Source organism: Gorilla gorilla, chromosome 18, assembly GCF_029281585.2.
Source record: "Gorilla gorilla gorilla isolate KB3781 chromosome 18, NHGRI_mGorGor1-v2.1_pri, whole genome shotgun sequence".
NCBI lineage: Eukaryota > Metazoa > Chordata > Mammalia > Primates > Hominidae > Gorilla > Gorilla gorilla.
In genome coordinates this window covers 117,681,469-117,689,967 of record NC_073242.2, presented here as the reverse complement: position 1 = coordinate 117,689,967, position 8,499 = coordinate 117,681,469, and the positions used below count along the sequence as shown (strand labels likewise).

The 8,499-nt window shown below is 42.5% G+C and overlaps 1 long non-coding RNA gene across 1 annotated transcript; it reads right to left on the bottom strand.

The window, feature by feature from the left end:
* Positions 1–656: 656 nt before the first annotated feature.
* Positions 657–6,677, bottom strand: LOC109023617 (uncharacterized). Its single transcript, XR_008672362.2, has 3 exons — positions 6,583–6,677; positions 3,374–3,549; positions 657–804 (listed from the first exon to the last, which is right to left on the bottom strand). It is a non-coding gene; the product is annotated as an uncharacterized lncRNA (long non-coding RNA).
* Positions 6,678–8,499: the final 1,822 nt, after the last annotated feature.

Sequence of the window (8,499 nt, the reverse complement as noted above, 5' to 3'; positions counted from 1 at the left end):
ATAATAAAACTCCGGTCTCCCGCAGTGCCGGTTCTGTGTGAATTACTCTTTCTCTACTGCAATTCCCTTGTCTTGATAAACTGGCTCTATCTAGGCAGTAGGCAAGGTGAACCCATTGGGCAGATACAACTATGCATCCTGTAACGGGGTTATCCTGTAACAAGGTCATTAAAATCAAATGATATTCAGATAGTGTCACATTTTAGAGAAAATCCAGGCAATGTAAAAATGACCATCCCAAGAGACCCAGCGATGACAGCCTTAGACTTTGGCCTGTCTGACTCTTCTACCTCCTGGACCAGCATCAAGTCTCCTTGCTGAAGCCCAGTTCCTCCAGCTGTAGCATGGGAATCACAATCCTACCTAGAAGGGTTGTTACGAAGATTGAATGAGATGATACAGGGAAAGTCCATGGCTCTGAAGAGCTGTACAAATATTTGTGGGGGAATGGATGACTCAGGGTCCAAGCAGCCTGATTAATTCTGCTACTAATAAAATCACAGCAATAATAATAACTGCTAGCAATTATTGAATACTTCCTGTATAAATTAGCTTTTACTGCATAACAAACAGCTCAGAAACAGAGCAGTTTAAAACAATACCTTTGTTTAATTCGTCATTTTACAGCAGTTTGTGCTGGGACTATCTGGGTGGTTCTTCTGGCATCTGTGGTTGTCTTCTGGATTGCGTGGGGCTAGTTGGTCTGGGTGGGAGAGGCCTGAGCATGGACAGCTGACCTGTGCTTTGCATGGCCTCTCCTCCTGCAGCAAGCTGGCTGGGCTGCCCACTTGTAGGTGCAGAGTTCTAGAGAGAGGGAACAAGGCCTTTTGAGGCCTGGATTCAAGTCTGTTGCACCATCACTTGTGCTACTTTCTATTTGGTGAAAGCAGCCAAAAACCAGCTCAGATGCAGGGGGTGGGAAAATGGAATTTACCTGTAACTTCCTGGGAGGAGATGCAACATCTCATTTCTAAGGCTGTGAAAACTCAGGGCCATGTTTTTCAGTCTACCACATTTACTTTGGTTCACATGCTGTTCCAAGTGCTAAATATGCATCATCAGCTCATTTAACCCCTGTGATAATTGTGGGTAGTTATATTATTTATGTCGTTGTTGTTTTTATCCTCCTGTGGTGTGTGGGTATGTGGTTTTGAGATCTCAAGGTGTTTTCACGTGGACATGGGAAGAAGGGACCAAGACGTGAGCTCTTTTTCAATAACTGAGACTTTGATGCTCCCAACCCATGGAGTCCTGTGAGTGACCAGGGGGGATATTGACAGCAGCCATGAATGGCTGAAGGGCTGCTCTGTCCATCCTCACAGCAAAGTTTCTAGTGTCGGGGCCATTGTGATCTTCATTTGCCAGAAGAGAAGACTGAGTCACAGAGGTTAAGTCCTGTGTTGAAGATACACATCTAGAAAGTGACAAAGATGAGGCCACCTGTGTTGGATGTCCTCCGTGGGCCCTTTGGATCCAGTTTCCACCTTCTCACCCTGTCCTGTGCCCCAGGAGGCTACCTTGCACAGGCTGCATTGGTGGCTTCCCAACTTCCCACTTTCTGCTTGGGTTTGGCCAGTGGGAGGCATGGCAGAGGATCAGAGGGTGGCAGAAATGAGATCGGGGCATTGTTCCCTCAGCCTTATTTCTGCCTAGCACCTCTGCCCAAGGCCATAGCTCTTGTCACATGACCCTCATTCTGTAGCTTCCTTCTCTGGGTTCTAGCACCTGTCACCCTGGCCATCCTCCTGTAGATCTGCAGGTGGTAACACCCACTGTGATACTACCTGGGGGTTCTGCACTATCCCTTGTTGGCTTCCTTAAATTCTGCCTACACCTTTGGAATTCCCTGTGTTAAACTTTCCTCAAATTACCTTCTTTTAATATATACCATCTGATTCTTGCTGGGACCCTGATTAAAATGCCACCTGACTCAGTAGTCTCTATGTTTAATATTGAAAAGGTGAAAAGACCGGAATACTAATGACAGAATTGCTAGATGATACTCAGAGCTGAGCTCCTTGAAGGATGAAATCAAAAGTCTAAGATGAAAATGAGACAAAGTGAGGTTGTCTCCATGCTGGCCAAAGGCACAAGGGCCTGTTTCTGTCTGGATGAACACCAAGCATTGAAGACTGTTTCTGTGTTATTTCCAAAGAGCTTGAATTGCATTTTAATTAATTTGCCTTGAAATTAACATACTCCACTTCTTCTTGAGCCAAACTCAAACTTTCCAGCATATCTTATTGCAAGGAAATGCTTCCATAAATCAGGGTGAACGTGGCATTGGAAACAGAGCAGAGAGGGAGATATTTATATATGAGTATTTCATATTCTGATCTTGTGCAAAACTTTAAAAATATATTTGCAAAAGGCATATTCCAGACTGGCAGCCAGCAAATCCTCTGAGGACGTTCTGAGTGTGGCTGTTCCTCTACCTCTAAGTGACACATCCGATCCAGACACACCTGTTTATGCAGGATCGTGGGGACAGGACAGGGAAGTTAAATTAGACCTGGGTTCTAGCCCAAGCTGTGCCATGCACTAGCTGTGTGACCTATGGTATGTTATTTAGCCTCTTGGAGCCTCAGTTTCCTCATATGTAAGCTAAACCAAGAGATTCAAAGGGGAAGCAAAGAGAGAAAAGCTCCCCATTGTGCTCAGGCAACCCCTCTACTCTCCAGCCACCGTATTTTCCACTGGATGGTCTCTAGCTGGGACCTCAGCACCTATGAGGACCCCAAACTCTCAGATCTGCACTCATTGCCTGGACAGACTTGGAGTAGCTAAAGGGCTGTCCACAGAAGTGGATCTTGTTATGGAAATGGCCAAGAAGTTTAATTGCAGGGTGATAGAGAGGATGTCTTGTGGAAGAATGCATTCAATTTTTTGTTTAAATTCTGACTCTATCGCTTATTATAATAGCTAAGTACCAGCAGGGAGGCGATCTCACTTCTCTGGTGCCCCCATTCCCGGATTGTGGGATGGGAACACTAATAGGTCTCTCAGAAGGCTGCCAAGAGGGTTCAGTAAGATGCAATGCACATGAAGCCCTGAGCCATTGCGTAGCACTAAGGAAGAGCTCAAAGTGTGGCAGCAGAAGCCAAGCCAAAAGAGAAAAATATGTGTTCATGTACTCAATAAGCATTTACTGCACACCTGCCTAATGTTTAGATGCTGTATAAAGAAGGCAATAGGGTGATGAAGGAGGTTGACATCGTCTCTGCCTTTATGGGAAGACATTAGAGGAATGACACAGTAGCTAAAGAATTACAAGTTTTAATAAGCCTAAGAAGAAAACAAATAAGAAGAAAGAGAATCAAGGGAGGGCTCCTAATTTAGGGAGAGAGTGATCAAGAAAGGAAGTGGCATTTACGTTGGACATTGTATTAGTTAAGGGGATGGCAGCTGCTATGCAGATAAACCCGAATCACAGTGCCTAACACAAGATGAGTTTATTTCTTGCTCTTGTGATGCTTGACTGTATTTGTGTGGCAGGCATTTTTCCAGATGGCGATTCAGGAACCCAACTTCCCTTGATCTTGAGCTCAGCTGTAATAAGATGATATCAACATATAGAAATCAATTATACTTTTATACACTAGCTATGAGCAACCTGAAAATGAAACTAAGAAAATTATTCCACTGACAATCGCATCAAAAAGAATAAAATACTTAAGAATAAAGTTTGCTAAACAAATGTAAAATGTCTACTCTGAAAACTACAAAACATTGTTGAAAGATATTAAAAAATATCTAAAGAAATGGAAACACGTCCTGTGTTCATGGGTTGAAAGACTTAATATTGTTATGACTGCAATACCCTCAAATTGGTGCAGATTAAATGTAATTATTGTCAAAATCCCAGCTGGGTGTTTTGTAGAAATTGATAGGGTGATTCTAAAATCATATAGAAATGCAAGTCACCCAGAATAGTCAAAAAAGTCTTGTGGCCGCGTGTGGTGGCTCACGCCTGTAATCCAAGCACCTTGCGAGGCCGAGGACGGTGGATCACTTGAGGTCAGGAGTTCGAGACCAGCCTGGCCAACATGGAGAAAGCCCATCTCTATTAAAAATACAAAAATTAGCCAGGTGATAGAGGTGCGTGCCTGTAATCCTAGCTACTTGGGAGGCTAAGGCAGGAGAATTGCTTGAGCCTGGGAGGCAGAGGTTGCAGTGAGCTGAGATTGTGCCACTGTGATCCAGTCTGGGTGATAGAGTGAGACACTGTCTCAGAAAAGGAAAAAGAAAAAGAAAAAAGTCTTGTAAAAGAAGATCAAAGTTAGAAGATTCACCATTCTGATCCAAACCCTGCTACAAAGCTACAGGAATCAAGACTGTGTGGCACTGGCATGAGGGGAGACATATGGGTCAATAGAACAGATAGAATGCATTTAATAAATTCCATGGAATGAAATACATTTATGGGCAATTGCTTTTTAACAATGGGGAAAGAATAGTCTTTTCAACAAATGGTGCTGGGACAACTGCATACCCACATGCAAAAGAACAAAGTTGGACTGCTACCCTACACCACATAAAAAATAAACTCAAATGGATAAAAGACTGAAATACAAGAGCTGAAACTATAAAAACTCTAGAAAAAACATCGGTGAAAATCTTTACAACCTTGAATTAAGTCATGTTTAAAAAAAAAGACATAAAAATAAGCACACCGTCCCCAACTGATAAATTATTCTTAATCAAAAATTTTAAAAAATATGCTTCAAAGAACATAATCAAGAAAGTTAGAAGAGAATCCATAGAATGGGAGAAAATATTTTTGGTGTCTATGTCTGATAAGAGCCTAGTATACAGAATATATAAAGATATGTTTGGCAAATATATAAAGACAAATACAAAGATAATATACAGACAAATAACCTAATTAAAATGTGGACAAAGGGCCCAAATAGACATTTTTTCAAAGCAGATATAGAGGGGGCCAATAAGCACATGAAAAGATGCCCTACAGCATTAAATATTAGGAAAATGCAACTCAAAACAATAAGATAGCATTTTATATCCACTATGATGGCTGTAAGAAAAAAGTCAAACAAAAACAGGTGTTGGTGAAGTTACAGAAAAATCGAAATCCTCACATATTGGTGGTGGGAATATAAAATGCTGTAGCTGCTTTGGCAAATGGTTAGGCCATTCCTCAAGGAGTTCAAGACCAGTCTGGGCAAGATGGCAAGATCCTATCTCTACAAAAAAATTTTAAAAATTAGCCAGGCATGGCAGCATGTGCCTGTAATTTCAGCTACTTGGAAGGTGGAGGCAGGAGAATCAGTTGAGCCCAGAAATTCCAGGAGGCAGTGAGCTATGATTGCACCACTGCACTCTAGCCTGGGCAACTGAGACACTCATCTCTAAAGAAAAAAAAAAAAGGCCGGGCACGGTGGTTCATGCCTGTAATCGCAGCACTTTGGGAGGCCAAGGTGGGTGGATCACGAGGTCAGGAAATTGAGACCATCCTGGCTAACACGGTAAAACCCCATCTCTACTAAAAATACAAAAAATTAGCCAGGTGCCTGTAGTCCCAGCTACTCGGGAGGTTGAGGCAGGAGAATGGCGTGAACCCGGGAGGTGGGGCTTACAGTGAGCCGAGATTGTGCCACTGCACTCCAGCCTGGGCGACAGAGCGAGACTCCATCTCAAAAAAAAAGAAAAAGAAAAAAGGATCCATGGATGTTCACAGTAGCGTATTCATAAGTACCAGAAGGTGGAATCAGCTGCAAGTTCTTCAGGGGTAAATGGATGAAGATATGGGTAGGCACATCCGTCTACTGGGGGACCACTTGCCAATGAAAAGGGATGAACTATTGATACACACAACATGGCTGAATTTCAGATACGCTAGATTGGTTGAAAGAAAGCTATCTCAAAAGACTACGTCCTCCATTATTCCATTTACATGAGATTCTGAAAAAGGCAACAGTACTGGGATGGAGGAAATGTTAGTGGTGGTCAGGGGTGGGGCGTGACTACACAGCTTCAGGATGGGAAAGGTTTTTTGGTGATGAAACTATTCTGTATTCTGAGTATGAGGCTGCTCACACAAATTTATGTATGAGTGAAAACTGGACACCAAAACAAACAAACAAACAAACAAACAGAAAAGGGCATACAATTGTATTGTGTGTTATTTTTTAAAATAAATTTTAAAAATGAAGGAAGACAAAACATAAAGCATAAACTACATTGCCAATTTTTTTTTTCTTTTTTGAGAGAGAGTCTTGCTCTGTCACCTAGGCTGGAGTGCAGTGGTGCCATTTCAGCTCACTGCAGACTCCACCCACGGGTTCCAGCGATTCTCCTGCTTCAGCCTGATGAGTAGTTGGGATTACAGGGGCATGCCACCACATCCAGCTAAGTTTTGTATTTTAGTAGAGACAGGGTTTCACCACGTTGGTCAGGCTGGTCTCGAACTCCTGACTTCAAGTGATCTGCCCACCTCGGCCTCCCAAAGTGCTGGGATTACAGATGTGAGCCATCGTGCCCTGCCTGCCAATTTGTTTTTAAGTAATGGTTTGGGGGAAGATAAATTATTTGGTAGATTTAGAAAACAAATAACATATGTACCTTGCTTTTGAGTCTTGGTTGATAGTTCAATTGGCCCTCACTAAGAGAACTATTGGAACGCCTGGCAGCCCAGGAGAAGGACTTTGAGTTTTGTCCTAAATGCCATGGGACGCCATCATCACAATGATTGTAAACATTCTCAGAATGCCGTGGAGGGAAGGGATTCTTTGTTTAATAGGAGAAACAAAAACTCATTAATAGACAATGACTTCTAAGGGCCACTTGTGACAGGCACCCACTCCCTGCTTGGGATTTCGCCTAAGGAAACAGGAAGAAGCTTCCAATGCCTTGTGGATTTGTTAACTTTTGTTATGCTCAAAAACAAAAGGAAAACAGAAGGGAAAAACCATTTTCCAGTATACTGGCTATATTACTTTCGTTTGAGTAGGATCTCAAGGCCAAATATGGTCCTTCAGTGATCTGGGGGTCACACCCCATCCCTTTCCATGAGTGCAAATAATCAAAAGTTGGCCTGTTCATTCTACTTTATCAGCAAATATCTTGTTTTTAAGGGTTTCCAGGAATTGTACCTAAATTTTAATTCCTTTTCCAATTAGTCAGTACTCCAGTTGGAGGAACTGACATTGATTATAACCACTCCATCTACCAATGCCGCCTTCTCAATCCACTTTCCTTTCTTCTTTGTTTTCTAACTCACTGGCCTAGGAGACTAGTGGTGCTGCTAATTCTGCAGAGTTCACAAAGTTTCTTTCAAATACAGTTTTTTCTCCTTTGGATTTGTTGAATGAATGAATGAGTCACCGTGAGATTTCAATCCAATAGATTTTTGTGTGTTTGCTTTATGAGGAATGAAATGGAACGTCATGACTTGAAGGGCCCCAGGGACATGTGGATGGGTTTCTACAGAATGTAATGCAATTTTGAGTGAGCGTTTCTGGGCTGAGAGTCCATATCTTTCAGAAGAATTTGAAAAGGCCCCAGGATCCCTTCAAAAGTTAATAACAGCTGACAGTTTCCCAGTGCCTTTTGCTGATGGCTGATTGGATGGGGGCCATATTTTAGGTGCCCTGACTGCCTCTTCTAGAGGTGGGGTGGGGGTGTCTGGAGGATGGAGTGAAGGTGGTCAGCTATGGGGGTGGGGGTGGGGGTGGGAGAGAACAGGGCTTTTGAAGATGCTTCTGTATTTGAGTCCCAGTATTTCACTTTGTGGAAATTGCTTAAGCTCTCTGAGCCTGCATTTCCTTATCTATAAGATGGGATCTAGGAAAATGCACTTCCTAGCTCATACAATAGCTGGGGGGAAGGGAGGGTGTTCAGTAATACAATGTACAAATGAGATAGCTATACAATGTATATATATGAAAACTACTTCCTAGATCGTAGGGTAGCTGGGGGTTCAGTGATACAATGTACATATGAAATAGGTATACAATGTATATATATGTGAAAACTACTTCCTAGGTCCTAGGTAGCTGGGGGTTTCAGTGATACAATGTATATCTGAACATATATACAATGTATAGCTTGGATTTAATGATACAATGTACGTATGAATACATAGGTACAATGTGTATGTATATACAATTATGACTGAAGCGTAACAGTTCCTTTTCAGTGCAACTTTCTCTCGCTATGGTTATGACAGCTGTCATAGTAGTTGCCATTGATTGAGGACTTACTATGTCTTAGTTACTCTCCCAAACCTTTTTCCATGTCTTATTCCACTTAATCTGTCTAGGAAACCTTCGTGGTTGCTCCTGCAACACTGAAAGGCTCCGAGAGGATAGATAACTTGTCTAAGGTCACACAGCTAGTGAGTGGCAGAGCTGAGACTTGAATTCAAGTCTATCTGACTTGAAAGTTCGTGGCACCAGCTACCAGGGTGGAGTTGCATTCACTGTATGCCATGCTCCCTGCTTGAGCCCCAAGGGAAGTGGTGAGGGCAAGTGTTGGTGC